At 41.8% G+C, this 20,458-nt stretch overlaps 1 long non-coding RNA gene across 2 annotated transcripts; it reads right to left on the bottom strand.

The window, feature by feature from the left end:
* Positions 1 to 525: 525 nt before the first annotated feature.
* On the bottom strand, positions 526 to 18,312 carry LOC129529486 (uncharacterized). Of its 2 annotated transcripts, none has more exons than XR_008675013.2 (3): positions 17,059 to 18,312; positions 15,729 to 15,909; positions 526 to 1,701 (listed from the first exon to the last, which is right to left on the bottom strand). It is a non-coding gene; the product is annotated as an uncharacterized lncRNA (long non-coding RNA). The 2 variants fall into 2 exon arrangements; XR_010133186.1 differs by having other exon boundaries at positions 17,387 to 18,312.
* Between the last annotated feature and the right edge of the window lie 2,146 nt (positions 18,313 to 20,458).

Genomic DNA, 20,458 nt, shown 5'->3' with positions numbered 1-20,458 from the left:
CCTGCTTTGCATGCCCTGTGAAAGCTCACAGGACAAGTGTTACCTATGGATGGGCTGGAGCCTCGAAATTCTAAGGCCCCCAAGCTGCTGCCACCCTTGGGAGCTCTCTGACCCAGAAACCCTGTGAGACACAACTAGACACGTAAGCCCCTCTTCCCTCCCCTTCTCCTCCAGAGTTCCGTTCCCCTCCTCCTCTCCCCTTCTAGCCATAAACCTTTACAGAACAAATATTTAACGTCATTTAACAAAATCCAAATAAAGGCTTCCATTAAGCTAGAAATACAAGCAATAACTATCACATCAAAGCCAACTCTCAGGAGCCAACAGCAAAATCATACTTTGTCAAAAATAAAATCAGATCAAATTTAAGAATTTTTAAGGTGAATGTGCATGCAAAAGAATAATTTATGAACATGGTAAGAGGTAGCCCAGCAGTTACAGTGCAGCTTACAAAGCATGAATGAGGAGGCTCCTTCATCTCTATCGTGCAAACAGAGCTGCACAAGCTTATTTGTGTTGGCTTAATGTTTTCAGGTTGGCAAGGAAGAAAAGCTTAATTTTTATTTGTGATTAGAACCAGCATTTGAGGGGAAATCAGGATCAATTCTGTTTCAGTTACATGGCCATAGCTAGTCGGCTCAGGGCCTCTTTCCCTTCCTTCCTTCCTTCCTACCTTCCTTCCTTCCTTCCTTCCTTCCTTCCTTCTCTCTCTCTCTCTCTCTTTCTTTCTTTCTCTTTCTTTCTTTGTTCTTTCTTTCAACAGGGTCTTATACTCCAGGCTGGAGTGCAATGGCATGATCTCGGCTCACTGCAACCTCTGCCTCTTGGGTTCAAGTGATTCTCATGCCTCAGCTTCCGGAGTATCTGGGATTACAGGCGTACACCACCACACAAGGCTAATTTTTTTGTACTTTTTGTAGAGAGGGGGTTTCACCATGTTGGTGAAGTGATCCACCCACCTTGGTCTCCCAAAGTGCTGGGATTACAGGCGTGAGCCACCACACCTGGCCATCTATTTTGCTGTTTCTTTTTAACAACTGCCCAATTTGGGTCATTCTCTCAGTCGGACTCAGAGTGTGACCCACTGCTGAGTGCTACACTCGGTTTCCACATGTCTTTGTCTCCATGGCCGTCTGAAGATCATGAAGCAGAGTTTCAGTAGGCTTTTTTCGACAATTCCAACTGAAGCAGTTTTTGTTCCTCCATCCTCCTGAGATCATGTGATGAGTCAGTGGCTGCTCACAAGCATTTAAGACTCTTGAGAGAAGCAACATATAGGAAATGTTATCAGTAGGACTAATGAGAGGAAAATGCCAAGAGTTTGGAAAGTACCCTGAAACTAGGGTCCCCAAGAGCCGAGATTTAATCTCTTGATTTAACTAGATCAGTTGACGGTATTTCCCACATCTGGTGGAGCACCTGGACCTGGCCTTTTATATTTCTAAAGATCCAAGATTTGGGCATCTATTCCTGATGTATTCACGTAGAAATAGCATTTGTTTTTTCTTCTTCTGGTGTGGCAGTTTCAATCCGATGGGTGTTCCTGGCTTGCAGCTTGGATGTCTCTGGTGATATCATCAGGTTTCTGGTGAACTTTCTGTGTGGCCAACACAGCCTCAGGCACCAACGTTGTCCAGGTATAAACTGTTGTAGCAATTTCTCTGAAGTTTCTATGAAGTCATCCAGCTCCCATTCGCAGGGCTGTAAGGTTAAGAACAACCCCAGTTTAATGGGTTCAACAGTGTGATTTGAAAGTTATCAGACACCTGTGCTTGAGTCTTTTTTTTATGAATCTCTTGAAGTTTTGTGTCATAGCTATTTGCAAGTGCTTTCAGGAAAGCATCAGAGTAAATGATAACTGCCTGGTGGATGACAAAAAAAATTAAAATGGCCATGGTTAATGATCTCATGAGAGTTCATCTGAATTTTCATAAGAAAATTTAGTTATTCATGCGGTATATGACATTTTAAGATGCCTGGAATTAAAGCTGATAACATTATACCAGGACATATCAGATTTCTAGGAATTTCATACAATTTCTGGAACACATATTAATAACATATATCTATACAAGCATAACATGATACTATATAACAAATAGCATCCTTTCTTATTTGATAACATAAAACATAAAAGTATAAAATACCAGAAGAAAATGTAGGACATTTTTATAATGTTGGATGAATAAAGGCCTTTCTTAGCACGGCATGAAATCCAGGTACCTAAAGGAAAATGTCTATGTCACATTTTAAAACTCTGAATAGAAAAAAAAAAACTACAAGGAAAGTAAAATGGCAAATGACTGACTGAAGAATATATTTGCAGTACATGTGACAGACCATGGGTTAATATGCATCATATGTAAAGAGTGTCTACAAATTAACAAGAAAAGTATAGGCAGACAGAAAGAAAATGGACCACAGATCTGAAAAGCTGTGAGGTGTGGTAGGGCATGGTCAGGCTTGCTGCACTGAAACCTCAAGTGGGTGCAACGGTGCAGTAAGTAGTGGGATGTGGTAGGATGTACCTGTGATATAGAAGCATTCCCTTATATGTCACAAGAACGAATGTTTTTTTTTTTTTTTTGAGATGGAGTCTCGCTCTGTCACTCAGGTTGGAATGCAGTGGCGTGATCTTGGCTCACTGCAACCTCCACCTCCCGGGTTCAAGTGATTCTCCTGCTTTAGCCTCCCAAGTATTTGGGATTACAGGCACACACCACCACACTCGGCTAATGTTTTTGTATTTTTGGTAGAGATAGGGTTTCACCATGTTGGTCAGGCTGGTCTTGAACTCTTGACCTCAAGTGATCCACCCCCCTCAGCCTCCCAAAGTGCTGGGATTACAGGTGTGAGCCACTGCACCCAGCCCAAGAATGAATCTTGAATGCCGATCAACCCTTGACCCCAAACTAAAATATTGTAAAAGCCACAAGTTCTGGCTTGCTCTGATCTCCTCTGAAATAATGCATTCTTCACTCCGTAGGGGCTGCTGAGAGCACTACACTTCAGGCAACCTCCTCAGGAAACCAAGGGAGATAGGCAAGCTACACTCCCTTCCTGGCATGCTTGATTTTGCCAAGTACAAGTGCAGGCAATGACATCAAATGTTTCACCTCTCAGATGGCAAAAATGCAAATGATTGAGTACCTCGAAGTTTGATGACAGTGTAGTGCAAAAGGCCTGTCCACACGTTACTGGTAGACATGAGAGTCTGGCAATATCTATAGACATTTTGAATGCGAATCCTCTATCAGCAGAATGGCATCTGGATTAGCTTGAGAAACTAGAGACTAACACATCTATGTCCTTCTCAGCCCAATTAGACAGAATCGAGTCATTTTAACCTTAGGGACTGCACTAAGAGTGCCAGTTACAGGATTTATTGCTAATGATTTATAGGGCTCCAAATGACAGTGCTTACAAATCTATAGATTCTTGAAGAGAAAGGAGCACCGTACAGCTAACATTAAAGTCAGGATGTGTGCAGGGCATGGTGGTGCTTACCTGTAATCCCAGCACTTTGGGGGGCTGAGGTAGGAGGATTGCTTGAGACCAGGAGTTTGAGACCAGGCTGAGCAACAGAATGAGATTCCCATTGCTACAAAAAATTTAAAAATTAACTAGGCCTGGGCTGAGTGCAGTGGCTCACGCCTGTAATCCCAGCACTTTAGGAGGCTGAGGCAGGTGGATCACCTGAGGTCAGGTGTTTGAGACCAACCTGGCATACGTGGTGAAACCCCATCTCTACTAAGAATACAAAAAATTAGCCTGGTGTGGTGGTGCACACCTGCAATCCCAGCTACTTGGGAGGCTGAGGCAGGAGAATTGCTTGAACCCAGGGGGCAGAGGTTTCCGTGAGCCGAGATCATGCCATTGCACTCCAGCCTGGGTGACAGAGGAAGACTCTGTCTCAAGAAAAACAAAACAAAACAAAACAAAACAAACAAACAAAAACTAGGTGTGGTGGCACACACCTTTAGTCCTAGCTACCCAGGAGGCTGAGGTGGGAGGATGCTTAAACCTAAGAGTTGGAGGCGTCAATGAGATATGATCATGCCACGACTCCACTGTGCAACAGAGACCAAAAAAAAAAAAAAGAAGAAGATGTGCATCACAGCTATGGCCAGCTCACAGCAAGGGGTCTGGCGGGGCCGGTTTGGGTTTCTATTGTCCTCTCTACTGTATGGGCATGGCAAAATGCACTTCCTCTTTCAGATACAGAACCCTTGGCAGATGCACAAAGCACCACAGAACTAAGGGGCCCAAAAGAGAGTCTCGGCTGGGGTTTTTTATGTTTCACAGGTCACGTACACAAATTCCTGTTACATAACTAGCTTCTGCAGCACAGCTCTCTGGGGGTCTCACCAGGAGAAAATCAGTCTTACTGTTATCAATAAACAATGCTGACAAGTTGGTACAAACCACGCCAAACTCCTCCTTGGGCCCCTGCCTACAAAGCGACACTATTCGTCGGCTTTCCTGCCTTGGCCAACATCAGTGCCAGGCAGCAAGTTTAGTACAACCGCTCAGTTTCATTCTAAACATGCTGCAATTCACCCTCAGAGCACAGGAACTAAACAAGGAAGAGGTGTGTTTATTGGGTTTTTGGGCAAAAAAGGAAAGATAAATGCAACTGATTTGTCCCTTCCCACGGTTCCGCATCCATCATTCCAAATGCAGTACTCACGTTCCGGGCCCGCCCCCTCAGGATGGAGCTCTCAGGGTCATGAATCGGCATTGGGCCTCCATTTTTGGAGGTGTGGCTTGTTTTTACAGGTGACGTAATAGGATCCAGGTTGGGTTACGTGCCTCCTATAAATAAACCAGATGCGCTCCACAGAGCCCCAGACCCAGGCCAGCTCTTCTGCTGATTATCTGCTACCTACCACACGCGCACACTCTGTTTATATCTACCAGACACAGGCCTGCCAAGGCTGTTCCATCAGGACAGAGGAATGGTGGATATCTTTTATACTTTGCCCATCATAATTTTCTTCCTGGAAGTGTGGGTGCACCTCCTTTGCAGAGGTGGGTGCATGACTCAGCCGGCCTATCCCATGAGTGGATTGCAGAGGTTCACAAACCATTTGGACCTAGCCACTTGGTAATTGAACTGTTCGGTATTTCTGTGACCTAGGGAAGCTGTGAAAAAAATTGCTGAAACACTAAGGCTCTCAGACACTAACTGCAGAACCTCTGCCATGCTGGTGCTTTGGGCAGAGCCATTCCCAGGACTTCTGTGGGAGAAATAGGTAGGAAAGATGGACGCCCTTCCCTCTGGGGCTGCTAGTTTAAGGACAAGGTAAATCTAGATCTCTGATGGCCATCTTTTCCATGTTGTACAAAGGTCATTCCTGGGAAAGAAACCCACGTGGAGGAAAGCAGACCTGAGAGAGACAGGAGTCCTAGGCCAGGCACAGTGGCTCATGACTGTAATCCTAGCACTTTGGGAGGCCAAGAGAGGGCGGATCGCTTGAGGTCAGGAGTTCAAGACCTGTCTGGCCAACATAGTGAAACCCCGTCTCTACTAAAAGTCCAAAATTAGTGGGGTGTGGTGGCACTTGCCTGTAATCCCAGCTACTTGGGAGGCTGAGGCAGGAATCACTTGAGCCTGGGAGGTGGAGGTTGCAATGAGCTGAGACTGAACCACTGCACTCCAGCCTGGGCAACAGAGTGAGACTCTGTCTCAAAAAAAAAAAAAAAAAAAAAGTCCTAGTATATACTTGAGCACCTAGAACCAACCTTACCTGAAGCAGGGCCATCGCTGGACTTTTCATTATATGACCTAATTCATTCCTGAACCAGTCAGCATTCCTAGCTGCTAACAAAGTGAACCCAAACTAGCTTAATCAGAAAAGCAATGTATTACCAAATATTAGGTATCTCAGAAGCTCTCTAGGAGAGAAGGAAAAATGGCCTATATACAATCTGTGTCCAGAAGCAACACCCTCAGGAACAGCACCCAAAATCACACTGAAAAGTGGTTTAGTGGGAAGCACTGGTAGGCACAGACAGCTCTGACTTCAGCACCATTGTCACCAACGTGACCAATGCTGGATACACGACTACAGCCTCTTATGCTGTTGGCTCTGGAAACAGGATGTAACTGCTGCCATTATCCCCAGAATAGATTCTGGAGGGAGCTCATGATTTGAAGTCTAATATGGGTACATCTGTTTGGCTGCATCTCTGCATCAAGAGAGGCTGGGAATGAGTATCTGATTTCTGTAGTCAGAGGCTATTGCCACGTCCCACCAAGAGCTATAGAGCAGGGAGCGCCCCCAAATGGAGGAAAAGTGTTTACTGGGCAAAAAGTATTACCGAAGTCTACAAAGCCTTTGACTACCCAACATCAGCAAGTGCACACACACACACACACACACACACACACACTTAAATAAACAAAACAAAGTAACAGAAAATAATATTTATAAACCCCTTTTAGCCCACATAAACACAAAAATACTCTTTTCAAAAGGGGATCAGGACACATCAGTTACTGCATCCAGCTCCAAGTCAGCTTCCAATTCCATCCCAGGGCAGATCACCTATGTCTTCATTCCAGCTTCTTGGTGGCTGGGAAAGTGAGTTTACCGATCAAGTGCTGGGTGGCTGTGATGTTTTACAAATGTCCACCAGAGTCCATGTCAGTTTCTCTCCTCCTCTCCTTCTCTCTCTCTGTCATTCCTTCTCTCCTCTCTCTCTTTCTTTCTCTCTCTTTCTCTTTGTCATTCCTTCTCTCCGTCACTCTCTCTCATTCCTTCTCTCTCTCATTCCTTTTCTCCTTCTCTTTTCGTTCCTTCTCTCTCGTTCCTTCTCTCTCTTTCTCTCTGTCATTCCTTCTCTCCTCTCTCATTCCTTCTCTCCTTCTCTCCCTCATTCCTTCTCTCCTTCTCTCCCTCATTCCTTCTCTCCTTCTCTCTCCCTCAATCCTTCTGTCCTTCTCTCTCTCATTCCTTCTCTCTCTCTGTCATTCCTTCTCTCCTTCTCTCTCTCTCATTCCTTCTCTCTCTCACTCCTTCTCTCCTGTCTCTCTCATTCCTTCTGTCCTTCTCTCTCTCTCTCATCCTGTCTCTCTCTCTCATTCTTTCTCTCCTTCTCTCTCTCATCACTTCTCTCTCTCTCTCATCCCTTCTCTCTCTCTCGCTCTCTCTCATCCCTTCTCCAATCTGCATATAAGGGGACCCATACAGTTCAAACCCATGTTGTTCAAGGCTCAACTGTAATTGTACATGTAGAAAATCCAAAATAATCTACGGATAAGCCATTAGATTATAATAAATTTAGTGGGCTCCCTGGATACAAGGTCAATATACAGAAACGCATTGTATTTCTTCATACTAAGAGACAAACAATAATAAAATGAAATAAATAATTTATGATATTAGAACACATCAAATACCTAAGAATATATCCAGGAAATAATTTTCATGACACTGAAACTACAAAGCATTGTTAAAATAAGTGAAAGACCTAAATAATTGGAGAGATACTATGAATTGAAAAATTCAGTTTTGTCCAGAATTCGATTATTTTCAAATTGATCTATAGATTCAATAAAATACTAGCAGATATTTTTATTGAAACTGACAAGTTGATTCAATTCTAAATTTTATATGGAAATAAAAATGACCTAGAGTAACAAAAGCAATCTTGATAAAGAACAAGTTGGAAAATTTACATCACGAGATCTAAAAGATTCATTGTAAATCCACAGTAATTAAGAGTATGGTATTGCACAAGGCCAAATAGACCAATGAAACAAAACAGAGAATCCAGAAACAAACTGTATAAGTTCTGGTGGTCTATTTGTTTAACGTTGTGTTTGTACCATCACCTCATTTACAACAAAGGCACCGTGCAATGCAGTAGGAGAAGGATGGTCTTTGCCACAAACGGTAATGATCAATTAGATATTCATATGGGAAAGAAGTGAAATTTTTTTTTGAGATAAGTTCTCACTCTGTCTCCCAGGCTGGAGTGCAGTGGCATAATATTGGCTCACTGTAACCTCCACCTCCCAGGTTCAAGTGATTCTCATGCCTCAGCCACCTGAGTAGCTGGGATTACAGACACGCACCACCATGCCTGGCTAATTTTTGTATTTTTAATAGAGATGAAATTTCACCATGTTGGCCAGGCTGGTCTTAAACTCCTGGCCTCATGTTATCCACCCACCTCAGCCTCCCAAACTGTTGGGATTACAGGCATGAGCCACTGTGCCCAGCCAAAGAAAGTGAATCTTGATTCCTTCCTCACATCACACATAAAAATCAATTGCTGATTATGACAGATTTAAAGCTTAAAATAAAACAATAAAACTTACAGAAAAAATCGGAGGAGGATATGTTCACGATCTAGGGATATGCAAATATTCTACACAACATTAAAAGAACTGATAGATAGAAGAAAACATTTATAACTTGGACTTCACTAAGAAATTTTGTACATTAAAATATACCAGTAAGAGTAAACCCATGTTTATAGCAACACTATTTACAATAGCTAAAAGGAGGAAGCAACCCAAGTGTAAATGTGATAGAGGCAGGAGGTGGCCAAATGCTGAGGCAGATAGGAAAGGGTCCCTGGAGAAACTCCGACCCACCCCAGGTTACACCAGATGAAATCACCAGATGTAATCACCAGATGTTTACACCAGACACTTTATGCAGATAAGGGAACCTGCACAGGTGCCTAATTTTTCTTGGTCGTGAGACAAAACCTGGATTTAGCTGAACTAAGGAGCAAAAACCCTGCATCAAATGGATGAATAGATAAACAAACTGTGGTACAACAAAGACTGGTGCAAAAGTAATTGCAGTTTTCATTTAATTTTTAACTTTTAATTGCAAAAACCACAATGACCTTGGCAACAACCTAATATATATATCCAATATTAGTTAGCCTTGAGAAGAAAGGACATTCTGACACATGGTACAACATGGATTACCCTTGAAGACATTATGCTAAGTGAAATAAGCCAGGCCAGGTGCGGTGGGTCACGCCTATAATCCCCATACTTTGGGAGGCTGAGGTGGGTGGATCACTTGAGGTCAGGAGTTTGAGACCAGCCTGGCCAACATGGCAAAACCCCATCTCTACTAAAAACACAAAAATCAGCTGGGTGTGGTGGCATGGACCTGTAATCCCAGCTACTCAGGAGGCTGAGGAGTATTGCTTGAACCCAGGAGGCAGAGGTTGCAGTGAGCCAAGATCATGCCACTGCACTCCATCCTGGGTGACAGGGTGAGACTCTGTCTCAAAAAAAGAAAAAAGAGAGAGAGAGAGAAATCAGTCACAAAAAAAAATACTGCATAATTTTGCTCATATGTGGTATTTAGAGTAATCAAATTCATAGGAACAGAAAGTAGAATGGTGATTGCCAGTGTATAGGGGAAGGGGGAATGAGGCGTTATTGTTTAATAGGTAGAGAGTTTCAGTTTTGCAAGATGAAAAAATTCTGGAGGCAGATGGTAGGGATGGTTGCACAACGATGTGAATGTACTTAATGCCACTGAACTGTACAGTTAAAACTGTACATTTTAACTGTAATGGTTAAAATGGTAAATTTCATATTATATATATATTGTACCAAAAATTTAAAAATACATATACCAGTAAGAGGGTATATATCAGTAAGAGACTATCAGTTTAGGGACCACCTTGAAATTGTTAGTGCCTCAAGCCACAGCCTGAGAGAAGATATTTATGATAAATATATCTGACAAAAGACTTCAATGTAAAAAAATAAATAAATTCTTCAATCAATAAGAAAAATAACAGAATAAAAATGGGCAAAAGGCTTGGACAGGCATCTCACAAAAAAAGAGATTAAAGGGGCCAATAAGCACATGGATACCAGTATCATATGTCATCAAAGAGGCCGGGCACTGTGGCTCACGCCTGTAATCCCAGCACTTTGGGAGGCTGAGGTAGACGGATCACGAGGTCAGGAGATCGAAACCATCCTGGCTAACATGGTGAAAACCCATCTCTACTAAAAATACAAAAAACTAGCCAGGTGTGGTGGCATGCACCTGTAGTCCCAGCTACGAGGGAGGCTGAGGCAGGAGAATCCTTGAACCCAGGAGGCAGAAGTTGCAGCGAGCTGAGATTGTGCCACTGCATTCCAACCTTGATGACAAGAGCTAAACTCCATCTCAAAAACAAACAAACAAACAAACAAACATATGTCATCAAAGAAGTATACATTAAAATCACAATCACACAGATATCACTACATGCTCAGCAAACTGGCTAAAATTTTTTAGTGACGATACAAATGATGGTGACGCTGTGGAACAACTGGAACTCTAACCATTACTGGTGGGAATGAAAATAGATACAATCACTTCAGATGTGTTTATTAAAGCTAAAATATGTACACTCTACAACCTGTGATTCTACTACTTGCTATATGTGCAAGAGAAGTGAGTGTATAAAACTACCAAAACATACTGTATTAATCTGTTTTAATGCTGCTAATAAAGACATACCTGAGACTAGGTAATTTATAAAGGAAAAAGGTTTAATGGACTCGCAGTTCCACATGGCTGGGGAGGCCTCACAATCACGGTGGAAAATGAAGAAAGAGCAAAGGGGCTTCTTACATGGCAGCAAGCAAGAGAGCATGTGCAGGGGAATTCCCGTTTATAAAGCCATCAGATCTTGTGAGACTTACTCACTACTACAACAACAGTATGGGTGAAACTGCCGCTATGAGTCAATTACCTCCCACCAGGTCCCTCCCACGACATTGGGGATTATTACAGTTCAAGGTGAGATTTGGGTGGGGACACAGAGCCAAACCATATCACACACATTAACAGGGATATACATAACAGCTTTATTTATAATAGCCTCAAGCATGTTCATCATTAGAATGAAGAATGCATTTTGGTATATAACGGAATTTCACTGCAGTAAAAAATAATTAACTAAAGCTACACATAACCACACAGATGAATTTCACAGATATATCTCTGAGTACAAAAGAGTACTGTATGATTTTATCTATATGAATTTCAAGGACAAGGAAAACTAATCAATGGTGACAAATCAGAAGGGTGGATATGGCAGGCAGAATAACAGTTTCCCAGAATGTCCCATCTTAATCCCTAGAAACTATAAATATGCTCTGTTACCTGGCAAGAGGGACATTGCAGATGTAATTAAAGTTACTAATCAGTTGACATTAAAAGAGAGAGATTATCTGGATGGGACTAATCTAATCATACGGGCCCTTAGAAGCAGAGAACATTCCCTGGCTGGAGGTAGAGAGATGCGGCAGAAGAGGAAGTCAGAAGTCTCAAAGTGTGACAAGGACTTGAGTCATTGTTCTGGAAATCATGAGAAGTAGTGAGTTCTACCAATGACATGAAGGCACCTAGAAGCAGTTTCTCCCCTGGAGTATCCAGACAATAGCCCAGGCCATCCAACACCTTGACTTTGGCCCCATCAGAAGCTAAGACAAGGTTGGGCATGGTGGCTCATTCCTGTGATTCCACCACTTTGGGAGGCCAAGACAGAGGGACTGCTTGAGCCCAGGAATTCAAGACCAGCCTGGGCAATGTGGCGAGACCCCCATATCAAAAAAAAAAAAAAAAAAAGGCCAAGATAAGATTGGGAACCCAGTCGAGCTTTACCTAGACTTCTCACCTACAGAACTGTGAGACAATAAATGTGTATTGTTTTAAGCCACTACATTTGTGGTAATTTATTGCAGCATCCATAGAAAGCATATACAGTGAATATGGACCGGATGGGAATAAAAGGGAGCTGTCTGGAGTGCTGGAAACATTCCGTATCTTCATCAAGTGGTAGTTATGTGGTGGATAAGTAAGTAAACATTAATTAAACTGCACACTTCATATTTTAAAACCTAATTTAAAATAGAAAGTGAGCAAAAAATTGATCATCCTTATATTGTTAAGTTATAGCTCTATTGCAGTATGGTCATAGAAGGCAGCTTCTATAATTACTTTAAAAAAATCTTATTGGGATTTTCTTTGTAGATTAGTGCTTGATATATTTTTACAAATGATCCCGAAGCATTTGAAAGAAATTTATTCTTTGCTTGTAAGGAGCAAATGTATGGGTGTAAATTAAGGTTTTAAATTGCTTTATATAGGAAGAAACACTTATTTTGCTTTTTCTTGTTTCTGTGTGCTGGAACTTTTATGGGAGCAAAGCTCCCAGCCTCCTGCAGGGAGAGGGTGAAATGTATCTGTTAATCTTTGAAGGAGTGGAGTCATGCCTAGCTCAGCCCTTTCTTCTTAACTTTCCTTAGGATCTACCTACATACAGGAGAGCACGTATTTAGTTCTGCTCCTTCAAGCTGCAGGTGTCAGAGAGACAAGCCCTGTTGGAGAGGCACGCAGTTGTCCAGGGTTCCTGCTCCAGGGATGGATTGTCCAGTGGTGGGGTGAAATATTCATAAGCCCACATGGCTCAGAGAGAAGGAACCTCATTCTCTAACAGCTTCATCAGTAATTAAGGCGCTATTTCTATCTCCATCTGCCTAATTCTTGTGTCTATTTCTGGGTTATTGCATGGGGCCAAAAACGTTGTACAAAGAGTGCAATTTAAGGGGCAAAATAATACCCAGAGATTGTGTTGCCCGAGCCTAAATTCCGGCCTTTGGCTTTGGGTTACAAAAGTCATGCGGGGTCATGGACTTGGCACCCACAGAGCTGGGTGGCTGCTGAAAATAGAGCCAGGGTTTTTTGTTTGTTTGTTTGTTTGCTTTACCGGAATAGCTCTTAGTTGATGGCAGCCCCTGTGGCCTTAACAAACAGGTGCAGCTGAGAGAATGAATAAATTACAGGAATGAAAAATTCTGCTTACAAATCTTTTAGGTATTGGTTGCTGGGGCTGGGGAAGTTTTTTTTTTCTCCTTTTACAGAGTTTCTCAGCCAGGGCTGTACTCGGTACCTGTAAACTGCAACATGAGTTGTGTTTCACATTTGCTGTAGGGAACTACTGTGGACAAGAACCAGCTTTGAATTGTTAGTGCCTCTTAACTGAGGAGGTGAAAGACTTGTATCCTGAAAACTACAAAATGTTGCTGAAAGAAACTAAAGAAGACATCAATAAATGGAAAGACATCCTGTGTTCATGGATTGGAAGACAATATTGTTTAGATGTTTATACTACCCAAAGAGGTCAACAGATTCATTGTAAGCTCTATCAAAATCCCAACAACATTTTTTGCAGAAGTAGAAAAATTCATCCTAGAATTTATATGGACTCTTAAGGGACTCTGAATAGCCATTACAATATTGAAAAAGAACAAAACAGGAGGGCTCAGCCAGGTGCAGTGGCTCACACCTGTAATCCCATCACTTTGGGAGGCCAAGGCAGGTGGATCACTTGTGGTCAGGAGTTCAAGACCAGCCTGGCCAACATGGTGAAACCCCATCTCTACTAAAAATACAAAAATTGGCCAGGCATGGTGGGGGGGTGTCTGTAATCGCAGCTACTCGGGAGGCTGAGACAGGAGGTCACTTGAATCTGGGAGGTGGATGTTGCAGTGAGCCAAGATTGTGGCACTGCGCTCCAGCCTGGGTGACAGAGCAAGGCTCCGTCTCAAAAAAAAAAAAAAAGGAAAAAAAACACCTGTGGTAAACTAAAGCATTGAACTGTAGAAAATACTGCAGAGGCCTCAAAAATAGTCAAACTCTGTAAAATATTTGAAGAGATTTATTCTGGGCCAAATATGAGTGACCATGGTCTGTGACATAGCCATCAGGAGATCCTGAGAACTTGTGCCCAAGGTGGTCAGGGTGAAGCTTGGTTTTATATATTTTAGGGAGACATGAGACATCAGTCAAATATATTTAAGATATATATTGGTCCAGTCCGGAAAGCTGGTGCAGGATATAATAAATTCCTCCTCAAAGGTTTTAGCCTGTTAACTTCCTTTAAAATTCAAGAGGGAGAAAATTGTTAAGTACAATGAGTTCTGAGATCCTCTCCAAAGAACCAATGTATCAGTATGTTCAGCTCCCCTGTTCTTTGTTCTCTATTTTAAAGTTTAACGCCCTCATTCTTTATGTCTCCTTGCCCCTAGTTTCAGTAAACAATCCCCTCCTAGCCTCTATCACCTGCTCTGTCCCTAGTCATCCTTAGTCACCTGCTCTGTAACCATCCTTCCCGCTGAAAATACTCACCCCACCACTCTGGCTCTTACCCCCACTCTGGCTCTTACCCCCACTCTCTTTAAAATAGCCAATTGGAATTAGCTTAGACTGTGTGGTCCAACCCTAGCCAATAGGGGAAAGACACAGCAGTAGGGACTAGCTGCATTAGGAATAAGACCCCCTTCCCCTCCCTTGTCCAGTGTGCGCTCGCCTTTGCTCCATCTGCAAGATGCACCTTTCTATAGAAGTAAATTGCCTTGCTGAGAAAACTTTTGCCTGAGTGCTATTTTCACTTGGCGGCACTGAGCATTTACTTCCAACACTGGGACAACTTGTTGGGGAGGTGGGTGTTTCCAGTTTATAGGGTTATAGGTAGATTTAAAAATGTTCTGATTGGCAATTGGTTGAAAGAATTATTAACAATAGGGCCAGGCCCAGTGGCTCAGGCCTGTAATCCCAGCACTTTGGGAGGCTGAGGCAGGCAGATCACGATGTCAGGAGTTCGAGACCAGCCTGACCAACATAGTGAAACCCCATCTCTACTAAAAATGCAAAAAAAATTAACAGGGTGTGGTAGTGGGTACCTGTGGTCCCAGCTACTCAGGAGGCTGAGGCGGGAGAATTGCTTGAACCCGGGAGGCAGAGGTTGCAGTGAGCCGAGATCACCCCATTGCACTCCAGCCTAGGCATAGTGTGAGACTCTGTCTCGGAAAAAAAAAAAAAAAAAAAAGTTTTTGGAGACCAGAGCTTTATCTTGCAGAAGAAGTCTCCAGATAGCAGGCTTAAGTTGTGTGTTGATGTGAAATGCTGGTTGGCTTTTCCTGAATTCCAAAAGAGAGGAGGGCATACTGAGGCATGTCCGAACTCCCGCTTCCCGTCATGGCCTGAACCAGTCTTTCAGGTTAAATTTAGAGGGCTCCGACCTGGAAGAAGTTCATTCAGATGGTTGTTGGGGCGGGGGGGCTTTGAATTTTATTTTGGTTTACAAAGGTCTCTCTCTGACTTTCTGCCACTGCCCCCTTCCCTTCCAAAGCAGAGAGAAGGGCTTTCTTTGAAGTTTTCTTGTTTAATTAAGGGACATTCTGTCCAGAAGGAATGCAATTGTCTTGGACCACCCTCCCTGGAATCTACCTCAACTAGAGAAGATTAACTCATATTGTAGGAGAGGAGAACAATGAAAAGCCACTCAAGACACCAACCTAGATAGACTTTTTGCCTATTTCTTCGACTACAGTAAGAACAGCAGGACACAAAGTTACAGATCTGTAGGCAAATGAGAAAATTGGAAATTAGAAAGAAAACTCAGTGGGTTGCAGAAACATATGTTATAATGCATATTTTGTAATGCAGCCTTGAGAAAGGGTCCCCAGCAGGTAGTCTAATGATAAAGCCAGCATTTCAGCCCCCAAAGCAAGAAAAGCACAGGAAGGAATTTCTATGCCAAAATACCAACAGTTGTCACTCTTAATTGGTGCAATATTTCTTCGTATGTTTTAGTTTCCTGAATTCAAAAAAAAAGTATTTAATGTCTATGCACTACTTTCAAAATAGCAGCTAAATCAGATAAAATAAAAAAATATATACTTTTAAGATAGGTGAGCTGGGCAGCCAGGAGAACTCCTACATGTTCTGAAGTCCTGAAGGAGCTTCAAGGATTTGAGTCTTGGGGGCAGGCAGAAGGGCTCTCTCCTTCCCACTGGAATGTGGTTGAGCAGGTTCCAGTGACATCCTTTTTTGTGGAGACCCAGGATCCCAGCCAGGATGACTGCCAGTGTGGGGGAGGAAGAGAACACAGAGAGGCAACAAGAGGGTGAGTTGATATGGAAGAGAGAACACAAAATACATTTCTCCCAGGAATCTTCCCGTCTTAACGTTGGCTCTTACTATAGAAGCTGGCATAAAACAATACAGGCCTACTGAGGACTGACTGTGCATGCAGGTGAGTGAACGTGTTACTGGAAACAGGTCCCCATCCAGACCCCAAGAGAGGGTTCTTGGATCTTGCACAAGAAAGTACTCAGGGCAAGTACGCAGAGTAAAGTGAAAGCAAGTTTATTAAGAAAGTAAAGGAATAAAAGAATGGGCCGGGCGCAGTGGCTCATGCCTGTAATCCCAGCACTTTGGGAGGCCGAGGCAGGTGGATCATAGGTCAGGAGTTTGAGAGCAGCCTGGCCAACATGGTGAAACCCCATCTCTACTAAAAACACAAAAATTAGCTGGGTGTGGTGGCACATGCCTATAACCCCAGCTACTAGGGAGGCTGAGGCAGGAGAATCACTTGAACCTGGGAGGCAGAGATTGCAGTGAGCCAAGATGGTGCCACTGCACTCCAGCCTGGGCAACAGAGCAAGACTCCATCTCAGAAAAAAAAAAAAAAAAGAATGGCTACCCCATAGACAGAGCAACCCTGAGGACTGCTGGTTGCCCATTTTTATGGTTATTTCTTGATTATATGCTAAACAAGGGGTGTATTATTCATGCCTCCCCTTTTTAGACCATAGAGGGTAACTTCCTGACATTGCCGTGGCATCTGTAAACTGTCATGGCTCTAATGAGAGTGGAGCAGTGAGGACGACCAGAGGTCATTCTCATCACCATCTCGGTTTTCGTGGGTTTTAGCTGGCTTCTTTATTGCAACCTCTTTTATCATCAAGGTATTTATGACCTGTATCTTGTACCGACCTCCTGTCTCATCCTGTGGCTTAGAATGCCTAACTGTCTGGGAATGCAACCCAGGAGGTCTCAGCCTTATTTTACCCGGCCTCTGTTCAAGATGGAGTTGCTCTGGTTTAAACACCTCTTACATTTCCCTCCTCCCTTTTATAAGAGAACCCTTAATCATAAGGGTTGCGGAGGGACTAAGATCCACCTTCTGTAACTTCTTCAGACTGAATAGGGGTGATAATATTCCTACCTAACTGTGAGAGTCCTTTGTATTAGGGTAGAGAGGAGCTCAGTCAGAAAGCTTCAGCATAGTAATGGCCATTCCTAACTCTGAGTTTCGACAAGAGGTGATATCTGGAAGATTAATAAGTGTTTAAGAAAACATTGAGTAAGCATATCCTTATTCCTACACAACAAGATTTCAATAGCAATATATTCCACAACTGTAAAGCAAAATAAGTAAAATTATTCCAAGTAAACTAAATTAGAAGGCTTTCCATGAACTGGGCAACTGTTGGAGCCAAGCTGATACAGCGTTGATAGGCAGAATTAGAATATTGATTCACATTTTACATTACCCATCTGTCTTGTTTCTTTTAAGCAGCAGTCAGAGATCACTGGTTGGTTTACAGGAATAAGCAGGGTTAGCCTAAATTGCAGAAACAAACTTAAAAACAACTGATGAGACTAGAATTTCATAACAAGTGTACCATAGTTTTTGAAACATAGTATTTCTCTCTCCAGTTTCCCATTTTGACTAAAGACAAATTATGGCAAGATCAATTTGCCTTTTTATACTTGGCCTAATTATTTGTCTAAAGTGCTGCAAGAATAATTATTTTTTACATAAGCTCTTTGTAAATTGGCTTTGATGGAACTCTGTTCCATAGAAGGAATTTTAGATAAGGCTTTTATTAGAGCCGAGCCTTGCCATGGGTTTGTACCCTCAAATATCTATGAATTGAGTAAATTCCTCTCCTCTTGAGGTTCCAAGATAACTTGGGACCCTGGGCCTGATAGAAAATGACATTCTTTACTTACCACAGGTCAGAAACCCTATACAGGGACTGTGGAGGCAAGGTATCAGGCCAGTTTTCCCAAGGGATTTTATTGGCTCTACAAGTCAAGTTTGATTCCTTAAAGGAAAGCACACTATTCCAGTCAAAGTCTTGGTAAAATAACCAGTTTTTCCAATTGTGCCCTGCTACAAAAGAAAACAGATTCTAATTGCACTTATGCAAATAACTATACTGCCATAAGTTAAGAATTCTAGCAACTAGTTTTCAAATTCTGGAGAAATCAGGTAGAGAGAAACAAATATGCTCCAAATTTTGTTCACAGGAGTATACTTTACTCAATTGTTAAAAGCTGTAAATAGCTCAAAAGAAAAATTTCCTTGTCTCTAAAAACAAAACAAAGGATCAGCAACATTTTAAGCAAAGTAAAAAGCAAAAGATTCCTTCAAACTTCTACTGGTTTACTCCATGCAGTTAACTCCTGTTCTGTTTGATAACTATGAACATTTCAGCTCTCCATGAGAGTTCTGAAAGTTTTTCCTCTATTCTGATGTCACAATTTCCAAAGTTATCAGAACCCTGCACTCAAGAACACTTGTTAGAGTTTTATAGTTGATTATAAACCACCTTTTAAAGAGGGTTGAAACAAGACAAAAATTGTTTGTGGGTGACGAAACATCTTAGGACAACCACAGTCAAAAACATGATAAAGAAATTTGGTTACCTCTGTGGCATACAATGATTTTATATAACAATTGTAATTATTAATAACATACTCTAAGTCATATCATAATTATAGGAGTTTTTTTAAAAAATAATTTTGGAACACATACCAGTAACATTTATACAAATACAGCCCAAAGAAAGCCAAACACCATTTCATATTTGATGATGCTTCCTCTATGACTTTTATACTAAATCAGCCAAATGTCACTGTCGCATTAGTGTATTATTGATGTCAAACCCAATTCTTAATAAAACCTTATAGACATATCTACCCAATTTTAATGTTTGACCATAAGGTAAGATTCTCATAAACCTTTTATAACCCTTTACAAATGTTTGTTAAAGAGCAGGTCATAAGCAGGTTTTTGCTCTAACAAAAACCTGTTTTGCTTTTATTCCCATGTTTAATTTATGGAAAAACTGAATAATGCCTTTTCACCTTTAGCCAATATATTCACACACAAAATCTCTTACAATTAATTTTTTAAATAAACCTTCCACAACTTGCTTAAACCTTCAGCTTTATTCTATCTAACTTAAAATAATCCTCTAACCCTTTAGGCAAAGTAAAGAAAACTCATGGCCGGGCACAATGGCTCATGCCTGTAATCCCAGCACTTTGGGAGGCCGAGGCAGGTGGATCATGAGGTCAGGAGATCGAGACCATCCTGGCTAACACGGTGAAACCTGTCTCTACTAAAAAATACAAAAAATTAGCTGGGCGTGGTGGCGGGCACCTGTAGTCCCAGCTACTCGGGAGGCTGAGGCAGAAGAATGGCGTGAACCCAGGAGATGGAGCTTGCAGTGAGCCGAGATCGCACCACTGCACTTCAGCCTGGGCAACAGAGTGAGACTCCGTCTCAAAAAAAAAAAAAAAATTCACACTCCCGTGACTTCTTATAATTTTTTTTTTTTAACCAAAAACACATTTCACTTTCCTTATAGGCCTTACTTGTGGAACTGTTTCTTTAGTAGTCTTAATTACATGTTACAATGTTAACTCTTAACAACTTTTACTTTTGGGGAAAAACCTGGTTAGTAAGTGATATTAATTAGGTACCAGGTGTGGAGACTAGGCTACCAGAGGGTCTGACTATTTCCAACATAACTAGAGGGCGTGGCTAACGCCGCATGTCCCAGGCCTTATCTAGAATCTAATACTCCAAAATAAATTGAACAATTTTTAAAAGCCAAAGAAGCAGTTTATGACCTTACTATATTTAGTAAACCTAATATCTGACCTACATAATTTAGACCAAATGTTTACATTTTTAAAAATATTTTTATGTTACCAATAATCTTCAAAACTGTCTTTGTTTCCCAAAGGTTAAAGTTACACGAACTAAATAAAAGGCATTATATTTTTAATTTTCTGACAAAATATTTGATTTAAGCTCTTATTATTATTAAACCAAATTAATCAAACCTCCTTCATATATAAACATCACACACACAACCCATATAAATACACAGACAGACAGAAGATAAAGGACTCATCCCCTAAGCCAGGAATTGGACTCTGAATCCAGGTCACCATTGTGAAAAAAGAAAGCACAGCCACATGGTTATAAGGTCAAGTTCCCAAGGACATACAGGACAAGAAGGAAACCTCATTCAATTTTTTTCAGGGACCTGCAGAAAAGTTTGTAACTTTCCAGTTTGCTGGGCCATCTGAAAACGGGCTTACAGGTGTCCTAAGCCCATGCTTTATCCTAAGGTACCCCTCTTGGTGACAGAACAATACAGAAAGACACACAAAACACACCAGATTCACTACAGCTTAAGATTAGCCTCATGAATCCTTTTTCCGATTAATCAAAAGTTTATAGGAGATAAACAGTGATTTTTACCATTCTTTCGACCAGTTTGCACAGAGAGAGAGAGGAAAGGGAAGGGAGAAAAGCACTG

The sequence above is a fragment of the Gorilla gorilla genome, chromosome 23 (genome assembly GCF_029281585.2).
Source record: "Gorilla gorilla gorilla isolate KB3781 chromosome 23, NHGRI_mGorGor1-v2.1_pri, whole genome shotgun sequence".
Classification (NCBI taxonomy): Eukaryota; Metazoa; Chordata; class Mammalia; order Primates; family Hominidae; genus Gorilla; species Gorilla gorilla.
This window is presented reverse-complemented; position numbering and strand designations above follow the sequence as displayed.